General features: G+C 46.1%; 1 protein-coding gene across 4 annotated transcripts in view; it reads right to left on the bottom strand.

Moving 5' to 3' along the window:
* Positions 1-22505, bottom strand: part of LOC146871072 (sortilin-like) — a 947375-nt gene that overhangs the window by 194600 nt on the left and 730270 nt on the right. The gene's annotated exons all lie outside the window — the stretch shown is intronic.

Here is a 22505-nt window from a genome sequence, read left to right as displayed (position 1 = left end):
GGATCCTGCATTCCAGAAAAAAGTCCTTCGTGTCATGGAACAGATGATGTTGATGTCAAAAGCAAACTTTCTAACGAATGGCCGCCACAAAAGCGATAGAACTAGTCAGTCCGATGGCTTCTCGGCCTTTTGGCTCCGATCAAGTGTAGTTCGCTTGGTGGTCCCTAGAGGGAGGACGGTCAGCTGGGATGTAATCATTGCACTTTGCGTGGCAATGAAACTCTCGAGCACGATGAAGGAAAGCTGACGGTAACGTCGTAACGTTTTTAGTAGATGGACTGCTGGGCGGCTCACTGTAAAGTGGGCTGACTGGCAGACTGGCTGGATGGTGATTTTTTACGTAGGTCAGCGGGCTTGGCTGGACTGCTGTGCAGGTCAGCCAGGACTCACGGCCAGGCTGACGACCTCGGTGGAACGGCGGGCCCGAACGGCATGTCTGGAAGGCTAAGTCGACCCCCTGTCTGGCAAACCCCTCCTAGGTCCGACCAGCGCAAGGCTGACTGGCTAATGGCTGACTGCGGATTGGTTCCCCGCAGTTCGGCTGGGCGGGTTGGCTGCTGGAGGGAGGGTGGAGCTGGACAGACCGGGGAGGCTGAAAAGATAAGCCATGCCTAGTAGTAGTCCCTGGGCTAGTACGCCGAGTGAGTTGGCCGGGACGGGAGGCTAGGCTGGCCGGTGTGGCAGACTGGCTCGACTGGCTGACTGAGGGCTTGACGGGTAGAGCCAAATAAAAAAAATAAAAAATTGGCTTCCCAGAGAGGACCCTGGATATAGAATATAGTCTAAATAACTTACAGTGCATTTCCCTGATGCAGACAGCATGTGTTCCCACAGAAGACCACTTGATGTCACTCTTGTATTTCCGTCAGATAGAAAAAAAAAAAAAAAAAAAAAAGATACGTACCCTGCTGCTTTTGGGCTTAAAAAGATGCTTTTAGCAAGGAGAAAATATTTTTACGGAGCCTTTATTTCAGACGTTCAGAATTAAACATTCTAATATATATGTTTTACTCAAGTTGGGATTAGACTAACAAGTAAAAGCACTTAAAAAAAGCTGGGACTCAGCGTTGGATGATAAATGCTCTACATGTCCAGGACAGATTGAAACAATTGCCCATATAATGTTTGTATGTCCTGCTTACAAGCATCCTAGAATAAAATGGCTTAAACCGGCTTGCCTCAATATGGGCATTAGATCAAGCATGGAGGCATTTAGGATTTTGAAGACTAATACGCAGGAATCAATAGTAATTGCAGTTGCCAAATTTCTGAGCTGGATGTGGGTTATTCGCGCTAAGAATATGAGGGGCCATAATTCAGGTTATACATTAATAATTATATTATTAATCTGGGCATGGGACCAGTTTAGTAGCATTATGTTTGTTTAGATACACATTTATGTGTCTAATGAACAAGTTACTTACCTTCGGTAACGCTTTTTCTGGTGGATACAGTATCTGCCTGTGGATTCCTCACCTTGTGAATATCCCCTGCGCCAGCATTCCACGGAACTTTTTTCCCCAGCTCTCTACGCCGACGTGGACAACGTCACAATGCATCGGCTCCACTCGCGACTCCGTATGACATCACCGGAGCCATAAGAGAGCCACGTCGGCGTGATGACCTCAGTTCCACCCATTTTTTCCGTGCCCCCGAGGCGCACAGGTGGACCAACGACAAATTCAAACATACAATCAAATATACATAGTACATAAACAAAAGGAAAGCTAAATAAAAAAAGCATTTCCTACCAATGTACCAGAAAGCATTACAACATCTCAAACAACTTTTAAGGTATACAAAGGTGAACAACGGGGAGGCGGGTGGGCCAGTGAGGAATCCACAGGCCGATACTGTATCCACCAGAAAAAGCGTTACCGAAGGTAAGTAACTTGTTCTTCTGATGGATACATCTGCCAGTGGATTCCTCACCTTGTGAATAGATTCCCACAGCAGTCCCCACTCCCGGAGGAGGGTGTCCACCTTTCCTATACCAGAAAGTCTTGCAAGACAGAGCACGCGAAGTGGCCCTCCCTCCTCATCTCGGAGTCCAAGCAATAATGCTTTGCGAAAGTATGGAGGGAGGCCCAAGTCGCGGCTTTTCAAATATCTGCCACAGGAACACCCCTGGCCAAAGCAGATGTAGATGATTTAGCTCTAGTTGAATGAGCCCTAATACCCTCAGGAGGAACATTACCAGCCAGGGCATAGCAGATCTTGATGGCAAGGATGATCCATCTCGATAAAGTGCGCTTGTGCACCGCTCTTCCTTTAGAATGACCAACATAGCCCACGAAGAGCTGATCATCCAGACGAAAGTCCTTCGTTCTGTCCAAATAAAAGCTCACAGCTCTCTTTGGGTCCAGGCGATGAAGTCTTTCCTCCTCTTTGGAGGGATGAGGAGGTGAATAAAAAACAGGGAGAGTAATAGACTGCCCCAAATGAAATGGAGTAACTACTTTAGGCAGGAAAGCAGCCCTGGTCCTAAGTACCATCCTTTCAGCATGTAATGTTAGAAAAGGGGGTTTATAACTAAGACATTGAAGCTCACTCACCCTCCTTGCCGAGGTTATGGCTACAAGAAAGACCGTCTTAAAGGATAAAAACGTCAGAGGACAGCTATGAAGAGGCTCAAACGGGGACCCCATCAGAAAAGTTAAGACAAGATTAAGGTCCCACTGTGGCATTACAAAAGGAGTAGGTGGAAACTTGTTTGTAAGGCCCTTGATAAACTTTAGTACAATCGGAGATTTAAATAATGACGGTTGATCAGGAAGACATGGAAAAGCCGATAAGGCCGAAAGATAGCCCTTGACCATGGCAACAGCACAGCCCTGCTGAGCCAAGGAAAGAGCAAACTGAAGCACATCAGAAAGATGGGCTTTTAAAGGGTCAATGGATCTCTCTCCACACCATTTAACAAACTTAGACCACCTATATGAGTAAATGGACTTGGTGGAGCGTCGCCTGGCTGATAAAATAACATCCACCACATCTGGCGGGAGAGAGAAGGAATTCAGGTTGCCCCGTTCAATCTCCAGGCATGAAGGTGTAAGCTCTGGAGGTGGGGGTGTAGAACCTGCCCCTCCGACTGCGAGAGGAGGTCTGCCCTCAGAGGGAGACGGAGCGGAGGGCACGAGGAGAGGTGGAGAAGATCTGTATACCACACCCTTCTTGGCCAATCCGGGGCAACCAAAATAACTTGGGCCCGGTCTTGGCGAATCTTCCTCAGAACCCAAGGAATCAAGGGTATGGGAGGAAACGCGTAAAGGAGTCGTGAGCCCCAACTCAATTGAAACGCGTCCCTCAACGCCCCCTGCATCGGATACTGGAGACTGCAAAATGACGGGCAGTGCGCGTTCTCGTGGGTGGCGAACAGGTCCACCCGAAGGGTTCCCCACGTCCGAAAGACGTAACGAACCACCTCCGGATGGAGCCGCCACTCGTGGTCGGCAGAGAACTGCCGACTGAGACTGTCCGCACGTACGTTCAGCACCCCGGCCAGATGATTTGCCATCAGACAAATCTGATGGTCCTGAGCCCAGGACCATAGACGCAGAGCCTCTCTGCAGAGACAATGCGACCCCACTCCTCCCTGCTTGTTGACATACCACATCGCGGTAGTGTTGTCCGTCAGGACTTGAACCGACTGACCACAAAGGGAAGGGAGGAAGGCCTTGAGCACCAAACGAATCGCCCGCAATTCCAGAAGGTTGATGTGAAGCAACCTTTCCTCTGGAGACCAAAGTCCTTTGATCTCCAGATCTCCCAGATGCGCACCCCACCCTAAAGTGGATGAATCCGTTATCACTGTGGCCACCGATGGAGGTAGATGGAAGGGCTTTCCTTGGGACAGATTGTCCTCCACGCTCCAACAAGATAGATGCGCTGCAGCTTCTCTGGAGATCCTGATCGACTCCCTGAGATCGCCGTTGTGCTGATACCACTGCCTGCGGAGGCACCACTGGAGCGCCCTCATGTGCCAGCGTGCATGGATGACCAACTGAATGCAGGATGCGAATAGACCGAGCAGACGAAGGACCTTCAGAACTGGAACAACCGCTCCATTGTGGAATAAAGGGACCATCTCCTGAATGTCGAGAATTCTTTGAGGAGGAGGAAATGCTCGACACACAGTAGTGTTCAGTACTGCCCCTATGAACAGGTTGCGTTGAGAGGGCACCAGGTGAGATTTGGGCACATTGATCGAAAAACCCAAGTCGAATAACAGCTGATGTTACCTGCAGATGATGTTGCACCATCTCTGGGGACTTTGCCTTCAGAAGCCAGTCGTCCAGGTAGGGGAAAACCGGAATCCCCGACCTCCTGAGATGGGCTGCCACCACTGACATCACCTTCGTGAAGACTCGAGGTGCGGTAGTAAGACCAAACGGGAGGACCGCAAACTGGTAATGTTGTGACCCAAGCGTAAAACGGAGATACTTCCTGTGCGACTTCAGGATTGGGACATGGAAGTACGCGTCCTGCAAGTCGAGCGAGATCATCCAGTCTCCTTGCTGCAACGCTTGAAGAACCTGATCAAGGGTCAGCATCTTGAATTTCTCCTGTTTCAGGTAAAAGTTCAAGACTCTGAGGTCCAGTATCGGACGCAATCTGCCGTCCTTCTTGGGAATCAGGAAATACCGGGAGTAGCATCCCTGACCCCTTTCCTGCTCTGGATCCACCTCTATCGCACCCTTTTGAAGCAAAGGTAGCACCTCCTTCTGCAGAAGAAGTAGATGGTCCTCTGAGCAGTAACCCTGGCAAGGAGGGTAAGGGGGAGGAAACTCCCGAAAGGGAAGGGCGTACCCAGTCTCCATGAGTTTTAAAACCCAAAGGTCAGTTGTAACAGATCTCGCAGAAAGTGGGACACCCGACCCCCCACAGGTCTTACATGTTCCAGGATGGGGGATCTAGGGCTGCTTCCCTGAAGCTTCATTGGGAGCAGAGGAGGTAGAAGATGAAGAGGGGTTGCGGCCAGAACCTCTCCGACCTCTTTGTCTCCCTCTATAGGACCTATAGAGGGGATTCTGCTGCTGCTGTTGCTGCTGAGGCTGCCGGAAGGAGCGAAATTAAGATCTCCCAAAACCTCTAAACTTCTTAAGCCCAAATCCTTTAGCAGGAGCCTGCAGACCTAAAGATTTCGCCGTCACCCTGCTCTCTTTAAACCTCTGCAAGGCGGAATCAGTCTTTTCAACAAAAAGTCTGTCCGTCAAATGGCAAATCCGCCAATGTGGCCTGAACGTCAGTAGAGAAACCAGACGAACGAAGCCACGCTTGCCTCCTAGTGGCTATAGATGACCCCATTATCCTTGCCACCGAATCAGCCGCATCAAGCCCCGACTGAATCACCTGCCTTGCAGCAGCCTGAGTGTCCGTGACCACTTCCATAAAGGACACCTTATCACCTTCTGGCAACTTAGGGGCTAAAGATTTCATTGAGTCCATAAGAGCATGAACATAGCGCCCTAGCAAGCAGGTGGCATTAGTGGACTTAAGCGCCATGCTCCCAGAAGTAAAGTTCTTTTTAGCCGCCTGATCCGCCTTCTTAGACTCCCTATCCGCAGGAGTCTGAGGAAAAGCCCCTGAAGCATGCTTCGAGCATGACACCTGTACCACCAGACTTTCTGGAGAAGGGTGTGAAGATAGAAAACCTGGATCCCCAGGTGCCACCCTATATCTTCTCGCCACCTGCCTGGAGACTGCCTGCGAAGAGAGTGGCTTACGCCAGACGTCCATAACTGGCTCAAAAATAGCCTCATTAAAAGGCAGCAAAGGCTCACTAGTCGAGGTAGGCGAATGTAACACCCCCGTCAGACGGTTAGGCTTATATTCCGCAGAGGGCAACTGCAAGTGCAGCAACTCTGCAGCCTTCTTTATCACAAGATGGTAAGGAGCCAGTTCCTGCGGTGGAGAGGATCTAGAGGAAGAATGCTCCCACTCCGGAGTCGTATCCAGGCCACTAGCCTCTTGAATCCCTTCAAATTCGTCAGAAGATGTATCCACCTCACCTTCTTCCACCTCCACTCTATAACGCTCCTCTTCCAAGACCCTCTGGGCCTCTCTCCTTGAACGGATCTGAGGAGCCGGCGTCGGCGGCACCATACGTGGAGTCGGAGGAACCGAACGTCGAGCCGGAGGTGTCGGGGTCGGCGCCGCCAGAGTCGGAGGCGCCGGACGCGGCGCCGAAGGAGTCGGCAACGGCGTCGAGGAAGGCTCCGAAGAATGTCGATCCAATCGAAGCCGAGATGGATCCCCAGACGGCGCCGGAAACTGCCACGAAGGCGCCATCGGCAGAAAGGGCATAAACGGGGCCTGAGCATAATGCTGCGGCACTCCCAGAGTATACGCCATAGGACCCACGGGACCAGTAGGTGCGCCGGATGGGAAGGCAGCCCGTTGGAAAATCCCATACATCGCATTTAAAAACTGTGTTGAATCCGCACCCGGAGCCGGGAACTGCGGATAAGGGAATAATCCCGGATCCGGCTGAGGAGTACCTGGTACCGGAGCCGCAGTGTCCTCAACAGGCGCCGCAGGATCATCCGGCTCTGGAGAAGGCTCTTTTTCTTGCTCTTGCTCGGCCTCCGAAGCCGAAGACTCCACTGGAACCAGTGACTGCACCGGTGACTGCGCCGGGGACCGCGCCGGAGTCCGCTTCGGCGACGGAGATCCCTCCGGAGACTTAGATGGAGAAGGAGACACATCCTTACTTCGACGTCGAGACGAAGTCGATCTCGACGCCTTGCTCTTCGAAGACCGGCGCCGAGAGGAATGCTTCCTCTTCTTATGATGTTTCTTCGACTTCGAAGAATGCGAAGTCGACGACTCCGGTCTCGATCTTTCCTTCTTCCTACCTCTCTTCTCCTTCTTAGCCTTGGCCATGAAGAGCTTTGCCTTCCTTTCTTTCAAGGCCTTGGGATTCATCCTCCTGCAGCTGGAACAATCTTCCACGTCGTGGTCAGATGAAAGGCACCACAAACAATCTTCATGGGGGTCTGTCATTGACATGTGGCCCCCACATTCCCTACAGGGTTTAAAACCCGACTTTCTAGTCGAAGACATGACAATTTTCTCCAACAGTAACACACTACACGACTACAAAGTAGCAGGAGAGTGCTGGAAAAACCGTTGCACGTCGACGGTGCGGAAAAAGGGGAACTGACGTCATCACGCCGACGTGGCTCTCTTATGGCTCCGGTGACGTCATACAGAGTCGCGAGCGGAGCCGATGCATTGTGACGTCGTCCACGTCGGCGTAGAGAGCTGGGGACAAAAGTTCTGTGGAATGCTGGCGCAGGGGATATTCACAAGGTGAGGAATCCACTGGCAGATGTATCCATCAGAATGTGTGTTACTTAGTGTGTAAAGTGTTTCGATATACGATTTTCGGTGGTCTTATGGCCACCATTGCTTTTATGGATATATGTATGTATATATAGATATATATGTGTGTGTATTTGTATATATATATATGTATGCATTATTTCATATTTTTTTATTATGTGTTTTACTTACTGAGGGCCCTATACTTTTAAATGTTGGTCGTTGATTTTTATATACTTTTTAAACAATGGAAATTCAATATGACCTGTTTTAAAAAAAAAAAATGTGTACATTTTTGTCTTTTATGATTGACACAATCGAAATAAAGATTTAAGACTGACTGACTAACAAGTGTTGTATTCAAACTAACTACACAGGGCACAAGTCCTAAACAAGACAGGCGAACAAAACAACAAGGAGCACTTACAAGCCCCATGCAGCTGGGAGCAGCAAGGTGGGAGGGAACCAAGGTATGTAAAGGCTGCAATGCCCATACATGAGGAGGGAAAAGGGGCCATCACATGCTGTACAGTGTGATGGCCAAACAGAATGTTCTGAGTGAAATCGCTGGAAAGAGCTAAGCACACAAAGGAGGGACAGTTACAGAAATGCATCAATAACAAGTCAGCATTTCAAAATGCCACATGAAACAACCAATGGCAATCGGTGGGTGTGCCAGAGCCCATAGTAGAGGATACAACAGGTCGTAGCACGACCTATAAAGTATGGGGCCGGTGATGCTGCACGCAATGCGAGCAGGTGAGTTGAGTGAGTGTGGGGGCAGGTTCAAAGCTTTGTCAACATAAACTAACTTTTTTAGGACTTTCACCTTCAGGAAACTTCACATAAAATAACAGCTTAGATGAAAATTAATGCAACTTAAGTTAAACAGTGGGAAGTGCACTATTGTACATTATGAGCAAAATAGCAGGTTTTACTATTGTACATTACAAAACCTTTATCAATTAATGCTCTGCAGAGGTCTGTGTCTGTACCCAGAGAGCCACAAAACTGCATCATGGTTGGTGCAATGGATGGAGAATAGCGAATTGTGCATGTTTCGTGCTTTGAGGTCTCAGTCAGTTAGAGAATTTTAAACTTGCATTACACACAGTATAAGATAGGCTGCTACAAAATGTGGAAGAATGTTTAGATAAAGTGCTTTCGCTTTCAAAATATAGATTTTAGTACTACCCAGACTTCATGTAGGGCAAATCGTTTTTACAACTGCCATTAAAAGCAAACACATCACAGCTCAGGTGGTAACTAACTCCCTTGCAATACCACTCAAAAAGAATAAACCTGTGTCATCAGGAAACTTCAAGTAATTTAATCAATTAAAGCCAAACCGGTTTCCAAGCATTCTTGTTTACAGTTTCAGATTAACCAGTGGCGCACATTTACATTTCTTCCAAGGAAGCACACAGCTGGCAAGAAGGCTTGTTTAGCTGTCTGCCCTCCCTTGGTTTTACAGCACAGGTTTCTTACATTTTAGCTGAAGCATGTCAACTAACGGAATTAACCGTCATAGATAGGTTGTCTTTTCACAAAAAGTACGGTAACTGTTTATCTCAAATTTAACAAGCATTGGCATAGCCAATAGTTCTCGCCTTTGAGACCTATTGTATATGCAAAGCGGCCGTGTGGCCGCAAAAGTGAAAGAGATCGCGATCACGACATCAAAGAACATCAAAGCGGCCGTAAAAGTAATCGTGGTAAAGCGTGGCACGTGCGCCCGCGCACACGCACTGAAGCTCCAGGCTAGCCTGGTAGCACTTTTTGGAGCCCTCTCAATAAGTCTCGCCAGACCAGCGCATGCGCTGGGTCAGGCGAGACCTAAAAAGCATGAGCACGTTGTGCCCCTCAGATACAGACCACTGTATTTAACATAGTTGCTGTAAATTTGGTGAGAAACTTGTCGGTATAACAGCAAGAAGAGCTCTGAGCCAGTATTAAAAAGTAATGAAAAAACAAGGACTAACACCAGCATGTCAGCCAGTGCCATATATAAACTGATATTGTCACACCCAGGGGGAACGAATCAAAGAGTGGAGATGCGTAGCGCAGCTAGACAGTTAGTGGTGAAGGGAAAAAACTCTTCCCAGATCCACTCTGGTGCCTCAAGGATAATCAGAAGGTGTGAATCTGCAGGAAGACGTATCCAACATAACGGGGATATTCGGGCAAGCCCTGCATACTGAAAGAAGGGAAATGTTTGTTTGATCAGATAGGCCTTCTACAGCAAAATGATTGTTCTGGCACGAAGGGTGGAGTCAGTGATCTAGAAGCTACCTGTACACCAAATTAATATATGAAAGCATATGCTTTTTGCAACCCTCCTGCACTTGTCACAAATCAACATAGGAAGTTGAGATATGTATCCCAATCATCCATCCCAACCAACCTTACAGCAGGGTTCTGTCACACCTGTACAGCTCGCTCCTCAGACCACTCCAGGAGTCTTCTTTTTTAATCTGAACACTGCAAACGTTGGTTTTACACCAACTTAGGTAACAGAATGCATCATTCTTCATGAATGAACCGTGTTGGCAAGGAATCTATTTTGCAAGGGAGCAACTTAGCAAAACACACTTTGGGGCCACGATTCTTAACTCTCTTCGCAACAGAAAACAATTATTGGTAATGAGCCCAATTTACATTACTTCAATCTGACTATTCATTTTAAATGATGCAGAGTTATTTTTAGTGAAGGTTGAAACTCATAAGAATAAATTGAAAAGCTAAATTTGAAGTTATAACAGTGGTTTGGTGATCACTAACGTTTGTGGATGTTTAGATCATGTTTAGATTGAAGATTATCATTTTAATTCTTGGCATTCTAATAATAATCTTTATTCGGCATATAAAAATATGACCATAAAAGAAACATCTTAAAATATACAAACATCAGGCGAAGGTAGTCTTCATAGATGCAGCCACATACATGATAAAACCAAGTTTATATTCTACCCTTATCCCCCACTTATCACTTAATATCAACGTGCATCGAACACATTTTGATACAAGTTTAAAATGCATAGGAACAACAAAATAGTCAGCTAATACTTTTATAGCAGCAATACTTAGTGCAAAACTCGCAGGAATTCTTCTGGGCTTCAAGCAACCCTCGTAGTTCTTAACTTTAAAGCAGATGTTAAAATGTTGGAAACACAGAAGAGTATAATCATCTGAAGACGATTTTAAAAACAAGGCAACACGTGCCTGTTTAAATCCAAGCAGTCTTATAAGACCTTTCAGGAACATTCTTCTGGGATATGCATAGTGCGGACAGAGTAGGGCAAAATGTAAGGTGTCCTGTGGAGACATATTGTCGCAGCCACAGGGTCCTCTATGTTCTATATTCACAATAAAACTGTCAGGTACAGCCTATAGATGATGAAATAAGTTTAATCTAAAACGAGTAAGTAAAAATCTGTCATGTGCACTAGTTATGAGAGATAAATATGGTTTTGTGCCCTGCATTGACTTGACTAAAAGGTGTTGACTCACCGTGGACTTATAAAGTTCACTATCCTAACACTGCATTGTAACATACTTAAAAAACAAGTCTTTAATATGTACCTTTTCCTGAGTTCTCAACTTGTCAGGGTTAGTGAACAGATCTGCACACCCTAGTGTGGAGAAGGTATCCTTTATATATTTTAACCCACGGAATTTTAAACACAGTCAAGGGAGAGACAGTCGTGGATTAACAGCCTATTAAAACCAGCCTCCTCATTTGCCCAGATCTTCCCCCAACACAGTAGGGGTTTAACAGCCACCATATCAGAAATGTATTTAGACCCCAATTCTTTGTGCACAATATACGCTGGGGTGCTCTGAGGAACTTTCAGCAAGCGCCTAAAATATTTATTCTCTTCAGTTTGTAACTTATTAACCTCCTTAAATCCCCAAACCTCACCTTCATATAAAACTTTAGAGCAGCAGATGGAATTGTATAACTTCCAAATAGTTCCTGATGACCAGCGGCCTAGTCTATGAGCAAAATTAGGAATTGCTCCTGTAGACCTTATCAGATCGAGGCCCTCCTCCTCTAATAAGTGTTTAAAATACAATTTTGCATCAAATAAAATACCCAAATATGAGAAGGCCGGTACTTTCCCTAAGATGTGCGTGCCTATTGTGTAATTGTGAGGCTTACTGGACTTTTTCCCGATAATTCTTGACATTCATTTAATAAGAGAATGCATTCTGGGAGCTGTAGTTGTTTTTTGTAAGTTGAAATAATCAGAATGAACATGCGTTTAAAGAACGCCCCGGAAGCTCAACAGGGACTACTTGAAAAGATCCGATAAACCTGAATGCGTTGTTTATTAGTGCTAGATAGATAAATAGAGGTACTAAACTGCAATGTAGGAATACAAAAATAAAAGCAAAAAAGTTAAAAAAAGAAATGTACAAGCACAAAATGAAGCAGCGCGCAAAAGCACTAAACCACACCTCCCTCCTTGTCCAAAATTTCTCTCTCTCTCTCTCTCTCTCTCTCTCTCTCATATATATATATATTCAGTAATAGTGGTGCAACTCCACCCATTGCGCTTCTGTCACTTGCCATTGGTTACATCTGACACTGCTTGTCTTATCTCGCCCATTGATTGGCTGGTGGTCCAATACACCACTTCCGTTTGGCTTCCGTGTTGCAGGAAGCAGCACCGACCAACTACAGTTTAGCTCCGCTGCTGGGCTGTTATCTTAGTATTTAGGGACTACTTCCTTGTTTTCTATCCCCATCAGCTGTGCACTGCACTCACTGCTGGTTGATATGGCACCCGGACTTTATCATTAGCATGCACGCCGGCTTCACTCTCAGCCACGCACATGTTCTATGCCGATCCACTTCCTACCATTGCACAAGCTTATGTTTTATATACGGGGGTGCCGCACTTTGTTTCAGCACAGCACCCACTTTCATTTAATCTCTCGCGGTTCACCTTCAAAAACAAAAGAACGGCGCTGCCGATCCACTTCCTGCCACTGCACGTGGGTGCCGCGTTCACCGCTTATTTATTTGAATCGCTATGGCACACGCTTCACAGGTTGCCATGTACATAAGTTTAATATGCAGAGGCGCCATGCGCCCGCTTTCATTATTATTACTATGTCGGCCGCTTCAGGGGCCGCCATGCATCTAATGTTTATGAGAACGGGCGCCGTGCTTTCTTTCACTTTTAGCCATTCTCCTCTGTGTCGGGTAGGAGGCTGCCATTTACTGTTGCTGTGGTAGTTGTGTGGGTTGACTGGTGCAGGAACTTTGTTGGTGGATGTTTGAACATTTCTCAACATTTACATATTTCGGAATTATTTCAGCCGCGCCGAGGGAGGTAGCTGCTGCATCCTGTGTCCGTACGAATCAGTACTTCCTGAAGCTACCCTGAATCCTGCAGCAGTTTTTAGGTCTCGGCTAGCAAAGGCTGCGCTTGCGCAGTCTCGCTCGCGAGATATAATGACTTGGAGAAGAGGGGCTTGAACCCGCCCCTCTTCTCCCCTCTTCTCCATTGGCTGGCCTCTTGAATGCTGCCCAGCCATTGGAGAAGAGGTTCGTCACTCCGAACAGGCCCCGTCCTTTTCGGATTCGGGGGCGTGTTTTTTGCAACTTTTCTAATTATCTCCTCCAGCCAATGGCAAGAGGAGAACACGCCCCCGAATCCGAAACCGCCGCTGCCTTTCTCCGAGGCATTTCTGCTTCGCCTCGGAGAAAGGCAGTGGTGTGCTTATTTTCTGCTGTCTTGCAAATGAAGGTGATTTTGTGGAAACGCCAGTGAATGAATCCTAGTCGCAAATCTTGAATGTGGGTCACTTTTGTGTAAACGTCTATTTAGAAATAAAATAAAATCGGGCTTCTCTTTCAGTGCAACCCATAGGATGCATTGTAGTTGTCTTTAAGTTTAGAGATTCGGACGCCATGGTACCAAGGAACTATACATACAATGCACATTTCGTCAGTTTTTTCGCCTCACCCTGTCAAATGTATCAAGTAGTGAGTAAGTATCCATATACCCTGCCCATGGTTCATGCCCCCTCTCGCGAACGCTGCTCTCCTCTAGCTCTAGGGTCCGTATATATGCCCCTTTGCGGTGAAGCGCCGCGAGCCCTGCCACTGCTGTATTAGAGAAAGGCGCTTTACCCATATTCCGCCAAAGCCTTCCACGCGGCCCTACAGCACAATTTATTCGCTGGAATCTTTCACCCGTTCCCACTTCCCTAAAGCATGTCGCTGTTTCTAGTTTAACAGAGCTTATGTGTGCTCCCTGGTTCACCAGACAACCGATCTAAAGCATGCAGGAAGCGCATAGCATCGACCGCTGGGCTGAAAGCTCTGCATTTAGGCGCACTAATTAAAGTGGTGCTTCATCAGTGTTTGTCGCTAGGCGGGTCCCGCATCCCCCACCGGATCCGAGCAGCGCTGCGTGTTAATTCAGGGGGGAGGGTGGGTAGCTGCCTGCGCAGGCCACTGGCTTTGGGCTCGCTGTGGCATTCAGTGCGTGTAGTCTGGCTGAGGCGGTGAATTTAACACAGAACTACTGACCCACTCACCCCTCCCCCCGGTGCAGTGCACTTCCTATATTAACACGTGGGAATGATGAGGAGTGACGCTCGGAGCAGTGTGCGGACACCAGGCTGACCCTGTGCGATCCCGCGTACCGAGGGTTCAGCCACTCGCCGCCGGCTCTCAGGCAGCACAGAGAGGGCGCAGACAGCAGCCACAACCCATGCTAGCCGGGGCCCTTTAAAAGTCCCACTCAATGAAAGCATATGGGCTTCCGGCTGGAGAGGGTGTGGTTGAAGATGCGGTCGGATGCAGGCTCATAGAGAAGAGGCCACGGCGGAGCAAGGGTGGCAAAGTCCATAATGAAAAGAGTTTGTTTCCATGACCTGTTTTTTTCAATAAACAGCAATTTATTGGGGATACATGAGTTCTTCGCCCCAGGCTTAGGTGCCAATGCAAATTTGAGAGTGATTAAGCTATTGACATTGTAAATAACAATGCCGTTTCTTTAGATGTTTTAAAAACAAAAACAAAAAAAATGTCATGAGCAATGCCAATAGCTCTAACTTTAACAATGCCGAGACCATTGCATTGTAAATGCTTGTTAGGGATTTGCGGTGCTTGATGCTGCCATGCAAGTCCCACCCTCTGGTCGCTTTGTACTCCTACTTCCTGCTAGAGATTTTACGGCTGTTCCCTTTGCCTGAAGTGCCTTTCGCTCTCCTGTGCCCATGAATTTTTTGTGTTTTATACTTGACTTTGGTTCCAGTGTAATGTCCCCTGATTCCGAGTATTTTCAGCTTTCCCTCTGGGCTTTGGGTGTTTTGTAGATCCACCACCTCCTTTACCTAATCAAAATAGCCCTCGGTGCCCGAGATGCTTGATTGAGAGATTGCCTATCGCTGCCCTTGCCTAATACCATGTGAGCTGGCCCACCTGCGGCGCCGTGCTCATGACGGAACCACTCCGTCATGAGTCACGGGCGAGCTGTGCTCATGACGGAGTGGTTCCGTCATGACTCCGCCCACGGCGCTAATCGCCCGCACAGGCGGGGAATTAGCGCCGCGTGGGCGGAGCGGCCGCCAACGGCCGCAGCATGACGGAACCACTCCGTCATGAGCACACAGCGCCCGTGGCTCATGACTGAGTGGTTCCGTCATGAGCACGGAACGGGTTAAAGGATGTGGTAACTAATTAACACAAAAATAACTGCAAAAGACAATTTCGTTTGTTGTGTATGATCTGCAAATGTTATTAGTGACAAAAAAAAAATCTAATATGCCTGGAAAAACTTTGTGTCGAGGGCTAAGGCCAGCAGAAGATCCTATTTACAAAGTATCAATAAAGGGCAATTGTGTTCACAGCCACTGGAATTAAACAGCAATAGAGGACCCAAAATGCGGCAGCGTTGACTAAATTGTGCTGTGAGACAAGTTATGTGACACATTATGTGGCCATGTTATTGCACTATTTTGTGGTGTTATTACACTGGTAAAGGATTTAAGCAACATTTTTCACCTCGGTGGTACCAGTTTAAACGTTAAAACTGGACTAAGCAACGAACAATTGAAAGGCAACCAGTTACGTAAGTATAGGGGTTTGTGCCACTGTGCAGCACTGTGTGGCATTGCTTTAGTGATTTTTTTTTATCCATTTGAGCAAGAAACATTTTTTTTGTAAAAACAGCAAATTTTGTATCAAATGCCAGATTTTAATGTGCCAAGTCTGGTACATCTATAATTATGAGGGAAGCACAACAGTCAGCGAATTGTATAATTCTAGTGGCCTTAACTATGTTAACTTTGAACACGAGGAAGGTCTGAGAGGAACAGTGGAAAGGACCATGGACAGTGTAAAAGGAAGTAATCTGACTTTAAGACTCAGATTGTAAATACTGTCACAAAGGGGAGCTGCACTTGTTTACATATGTTGGTATTTTATGGTGTCTTACAGACTGTTTAAAAACAGTAGAAATATGTAAAAACAGTAGAAATGTGTGTAAAAATAGGTCTGCCAAGGGATTGTTTGGTATAAGTTGAAGCAAGGCTCTAAACCGCATGACCTGAGTGGGTTAGATGAAATTGCTTTGAATTGTAGGAAGCATAATGAAACTTCATGAGCCAAAGATGCAGTAAGGCTTCTGATTGTGTCAATATTTTCTTATGGTTGCCAGGACCTAGAGTAAGAACGATCTTATCTTCTTTTGCACACTCCACTGTAACTTTTTCTAATTTCTTCATACATAATTCTGAGCTTGTCCCTTCCTGAAGGAACCATATCTTGATCACCCAGCCTCCTAACTGCACCTCCTGCTCACGCTTGCTTCTCTCACTCTTTCGCAGCTCTCTTGTTATCCTGATTTTTGCTCCCTACGCTCCCCCTTTAATTAGTTTTTAATTCGAGCCTGGCCAGCGCATGTGCTGCTCTGCGAGGCATGCTGTATGCATGGACTTGAAGCCCCGTCCACTCCCTGCCAATTTTGTCATTGGCTTGTGTCATTGCCCTTCGTAAATGCTGGCTTCAGATTCTTAATAGGCTTGTTAGTCCCTCCTTAGTACCGCCTTCTCTAAATTTGTAACCTCCCATGAGGACTAGCCTTTTTACTTCGGTTGTTACATGCTACGTCTGTAAGCACTATTTCTTTAATGAGTTTCTCCTTCTGCAGGCCTGACATGCTGTCCTGCAGCATTGAGGCGCCATGCCCGCTTTCACTCTCCAAGCAATAGGTTTCCATTTACAAGAGTTTGAGCTATTGGCATTCTAAATGATGATGCCTTTTATTTATGCGTTAGTTATCAAGACAGATAACTAAAAGGCATTGTCATTTACAATGCCAATAGCTTAAACTCTTGCTAATGTGAGACCTATTGCATTGCAAATGCTTATTAATATTTATCAACATTAAACAGACGTTTTTATAGGTTTTTAACTTTTCATAAATATTTGTCATATGTTTGTCAATTATATGTGATGTTGCATTTATGCTCATTATTTTTCTTCCCTTTAGTTCTCGTGTATTCCATATTGGGTGGAAACTTCTGTTTAATGTTGATTAATGTAAAAAATGTGTCTTTTATATGTTGTTTTATATATGCGTTATATATATGTGTGCATTTTATATTCTTACAGCCCAGTCGAAGTTCACATTGTGAAAGAAACACATTGGCTTCAAAAGAAAAATATGGTTAATTGGAACACAATTGATTGAACTGATATATATATATATATATTCAATGAAAAAACCAAAGGTTTCACACATGTTATAGTTAGCTGGACATTTCACTCGTAAAAAACCATTGAAATTCCCCCGTTATAGTTAGTTCAGCTAACTATAACTCGCGCGCCCGCAATGCACTACTGATGACGTCACATATTACATCACTCATGACATGGTCACTGACATCACTCATGACATCACTGATGACATCTCAAATGACATCACTGATGACATCACTGATGACATCATCCTTGTGATAGAGTGGCAGACCTCCTCTCCCCCTAATATAACCATTGAAACACACATTCAAAAATAGAAACTAAAATGTTCAAAATAATGAACATATCAATATCAGTTACAACAACCTATTCAGTAATTCTAAGAACCACATACACATACAGTAATTCACCAACAGTCCTCTACAGTCACTCATACATGTACTCACTCATCATATGTACTCATACACCTGTACATCCCGTTACACAATGCCACTCATCCATAGAGTAACTCACACACATAGTCACTCATGCTAATAAAGAATCAATCATCCATTTACTTGCATATACAGTTATACACACACCACCACACTTACTTCTACAGAAACTTACATATACTTACTCTTTTAAACAATCACTTATAGAAACACATACTTATTCATACAGGAACTCTTCCAATCTCTCACTCTCACATATACTCACTTATATACACCAATAGTCATATATACTAGTTTAAAACATATGTAGTTACTCATAAAGACACTATTGAGACAGTCATTCACTCACTAACACACCCATGCACACACTCATCCACCCATACAGTCCTGCACACATGCTGTATTCAACACATACAAACAGTGAGTCACTCATTCATGCACCTATGCACTAAGTAATACCCCCCACCGAACCATACAGAAACTCAGACACTCATAGTGATAAAAAACCAACTAATAACCTATATAGACACTCATGTAGCTACTCACCAACCCATGCAGCCACTTATACACAAAGTAAGAAACTGATACAGATATTTAAATATTTAAAGATTACTCAGTAAGCCATGTATTCACTATGATACACTTAAACAGTCAGTTACACAAAAAAAAATCCAAAAAAAAGTATCCATTTAGACACTTATATACCCATTTATTCTTCCTTTGACCTTGAGATATACATAAATATAAAAAATATATAATTTTCATAAAAACACACAATCACTGGATGATGTCATCAGTGATGTCATTTGAGATGTCATCAGTGATGTCATGAGTGATGTCAGTGACCATGTCATGAGTGATGTAATATGTGACGTCATCAGTAGTGCATTGCGGGCGCGCGAGTTATAGTTAGCTGAACTAACTATAACGGGGGAATTTCAATGGTTTTTTACGAGTGAAATGTCCAGCTAACTATAACATGTGTGAAACCTTTGGTTTTTTCATTGAATTTCTAAGGTTTTTTAAATGCTAATTCCTAACTATAACGTGTGTGAAACCCATGGTTTTTTCAGTGAATTTCAAAGGTTTTTTAAATGCTAATTTCTAACTATGCCTACAGAGATAGGACATGTGAAGAAAGAAGAAAAAATGCACAGAAAGAAACAAAAGAAGTGCAGAAAGAAGCAACAGAAGTCCTCAAATACGAAGATAAGTGCAGGAAGAAGGATAACGTGCAGAAAGAACAAAAAGAAGAGCAGAAAGAAGCCTTGTTGCAAAATCATCCTGTACCCTCAACTTTTTCAGACGGATACTGGTGGTAACTGAGTCTGACTAACCAGTCCTAGAGCCAGTGCTATGTTAAAAGACACTTAGAATACAGTGAAAACACCTACATACACTAGGGAACATTATGCGTTGGGGTCCCCCTGTGATTAGCATGATCTCCTCTGTAAGCCCCTAGTGTATAATAGGGCATGGGGATTAAATCTACCTCTTAAAACAGGCCACAGGGCGTTTTTGCACACATTAACTCAGGCCCCGTCCCCTCCCTTCACCACTGTGTAAACACGCCCTGTGTCCATTTTTAGTTGGGAGATTAAGTTCATTTGAATCCTGAGGGTCCCTAGGGTCCAACTAGCCCACTAGGTACCTCCAGTAAGTGCCACAGAGCTGCGTTGCAGAGAGGTGTAAAAAGTGGCACGGCCTGGACCACCTCTCTGCAATGCAGCTCAGTGGCGCTTACTGGAAGCACTTGGTGGGCTAGTTAGCCCCCAGGGGCCCTCAGTATTGAAGGGAAATTATATCCCCAATTTAAAACATGCCATAGTGCGTGTTTGCACACGTCACCTCAGGCCCCGTCCCCTCCCTTCACCACTGTGTAAACGCGCCCTGTGGCTGTTCTAAGTTGAGAGTCCCCCTGAATCCTAAGGGTCCCTAGGGTCAAACTAGACCACTAGGTACCTCCAGTAAGCGCCACAGAGCTGCGTTGCAGAGAGGTGTAAAAAGGGGCTTGGCCCCAGAACACCTGGCTGCAGCGCAGCTCCCTGGCGCATACTGGAGATGCCTGTTGGGGGCGCGTTTGCAGAGTGCTGCACGGAGGGGGCATGGCCTCCGGCACGATGCCAGTCTTTTATTTATTTTAGTTTTTTAAGAAGGGGGGCTGTTTGGTTCCCCTTCTTATTCTAATTTATTGGCCCTGATGACCCCATCCCCCAGGGCCAGTCTCCTAATTATATTTTTTTGACCCCAATCCCCAGGGCCGGCCACTGTTTTTTATTATTTTTAAAAAATATATATTTATAGACACACCTAGGACATGCTGGACAAACCGTACGTACCTATCACCATGATGATTTGCGTGATATTCATTAAAAGGCGACTATGCATGCAATGAATCCACGTGGAATGTATTTACACCACTAGTGAAGCTCTGACATGTCTGATGCCCTACCGTGCCTAATCCTGGTAGACACCCGTGTCGTTTATTTATACAAACATGGGTAGCTATTGACGGGCACATTTAATACACATGCACACCAAGCCATTCAAAGGGGATTCGACAAAAATTCGACCAAAACTATGCAAGAAACCCCCCTCACGGTTAATAAAACACACATCCACTGCCGGATGTGTAATACTTTTTATTTTACTCTCTGGAAAGGGGACGAACATCACTTGAGAGTCACAGCGTGCTCCTGACAGAGCCCAATGCTGTGTTACACCCACCATTGCCTGCCGAGTGCCACACACCTCTGTGTTGTATTCCACTAGCTAGTGCATATGCTATGACACTCTCTAGCCCATGTGCACTGTAACACCACCCCGTGAATATGTCATGCCACACTTGTCTTCGCACGGGTTATATTGCCCCATCTAACGTGCCTTTCTCGATGCCTATGTTATAACGCACAGTGCTATGCCATACATATTACAATCTGGGATCCATATATTTGTCACAGTGCATATGCAATGTTACACTCCCCAGCACATATTTTATATTACAACTTTAGAGACTAGTTAGGTTACACAACACTGCCCTGTGCATATTACACTCCAAGGCGCATATCGCATAGCACGCGCTAGTGCCTGTGCTATCTCGCGCTCTCCAATGAATCTGTCATTGCGCACAATGTATTGCAAATTATATTTCACGCCCGGTTCATCTTATATCACACTTTTTGGTGCATAGTTTATACCATACACTATATCTAGTTTTCATTTTCAATCGTGCTCTCAGGACTATGTTCTATATAACACTGTGTTCACCTACCCTTTTCACGGGCATTACATTTTGCGATAGGGGGTGGAGGGTCAGGGGGTGTTTCTGCCAAGTGAGCCCGGAGTCACAGTCACAAACGTCCTCTTCTTCCTGAATAAAAGTGAGATTATGCTGCATACTTGTTCATATTTTAAGTAGTTCGCACAGACACAATGTTTTAAAAACAATAAAGTTCCTAATACCCGCCTTCTCTGAACAGTTAGCTTGCTGCCCCATCCCCTTCCTCCCTATCCTCTGTTGTGTGAATCCATGGACTAGCCTCCTCCCTCCTGCCATGCATGGTCTGAAGTGCTGCCACTGCCCTCAATTTAGTATGATGTACCAGTCCAGTCCTCCTGCCCTCCATTGCCCAATTCTATGCCCCATCATTGACCTCCTGCTTAAACTCTGTGCTTAGCTTGCTGCCCCTATTCTCCTTCCCCCTGCCCTCCGATGTCTTTGTGCATGCCCCTGCTCCATCCTTTTTGCCCACCATGTCCCATGGACCTGCCACTCCTATCTACTCTGAGTGTTCTGTTGAGCTGCCACTCCCCTCCCACCTGCCTAGCATTGTCAGATGACTGTAACCTGTCCCTGCCACCTCCACCCTGCCTGTCCACATGCCATGCCCCTATCCTCTTCCTCCTGTCCTACATGGTCCATTGTACTGCCACACCCTTCTGCCCTCCCTGGTCTGTTGTGCTGCAACTGCTCCTCCTGCCTGCCCCGTGTGGTCTGTTGTGAGGTCCCTTCCCCTGAACTTTCTTGTCTGTGCACAGGTCCTGACCCTCCCTTCTATCCTCCATTGTCCTTTGTGCATGCCCCTCCACCCTCCTTCTTGCCCATCATAGCCATTGTGCTGCCACTAACCCTCCCACTTGCCATGCATGGTCTTCTGTGCTGCCATGGCCCCTCCCACCTTCCCTGTGTGGTCAGTTAGCTGCCCCTGACCCCCTCCCACCTTCCCTCCATGGTCTGTGTGTATGCCATCACAGTCTCACTGTTGCTCTTCATGGTGTGTCTTGCTTCTAGTGCCCATCCTGCCTGACCTCCATGGCTATCTTGCTGCTCCTGCCCTGCCCCCTTGCCCCCAGCCCTACTCCCTCCCTCCTGGCTTGTCTGTTCCATTGTAATGCCCCTGATCCGTCCCTCCTGCCCTTTATGGTCTGTTATGCTGCAGCTTTCTCTCCTGTCTGTCCATTATGGTCAGCTAGCTACCATTGCCTCTTGCCCCTCTGTTCTCTGTTGTCCATGTGCATGGTCCTGTCCCCTCCCTCTTGCTTTCTATGGATTGTTGTGCTGCACTCCCGTCCTGCATGCCCTGTGTGGTGTATTGTGCTGCTGCAAACCCTGATGCCTGCCCTGCAGGGTCAGTTTGGTGCACCTCTCCATGTCCCTCCTGTCCTCTGTTATCCAAGTCCATGTCCCTATCCCATTTCCTTCCATGATCCAATGTGCCATACTTGCGAACATTTTGAACTTGGTAAGAGGGAGATTTTGAAAAAAAACTGGGGTATTGATTTTCCCCTTTGAGTTACATTGAAAAAGAGGATATTGTAGACAGGAGACAGATCAAATAAAGCCCATTTGAGCTTAAAAACATTGGACGTTTCCTGGCTGAATCGGGTCTGTTGGCATGTATGGTTGTACTACCATTGCCTCTTCCTTCTGCCCACAATGGTCTATTACATTGCCACAGCCTTGAAGGAGGGTAGATTTTGTATCACAGGGGGCCCCTGGCCCGTTCTGTCCACACCTGAAG

Source organism: Triturus cristatus, chromosome 1_1 (genome assembly GCF_964204655.1).
Source record: "Triturus cristatus chromosome 1_1, aTriCri1.1, whole genome shotgun sequence".
Lineage (NCBI taxonomy): Eukaryota > Metazoa > Chordata > Amphibia > Caudata > Salamandridae > Triturus > Triturus cristatus.
The sequence above is the reverse complement of the archived record's forward strand: the minus strand, read 5'-3'. Positions and strand labels throughout refer to the sequence as shown.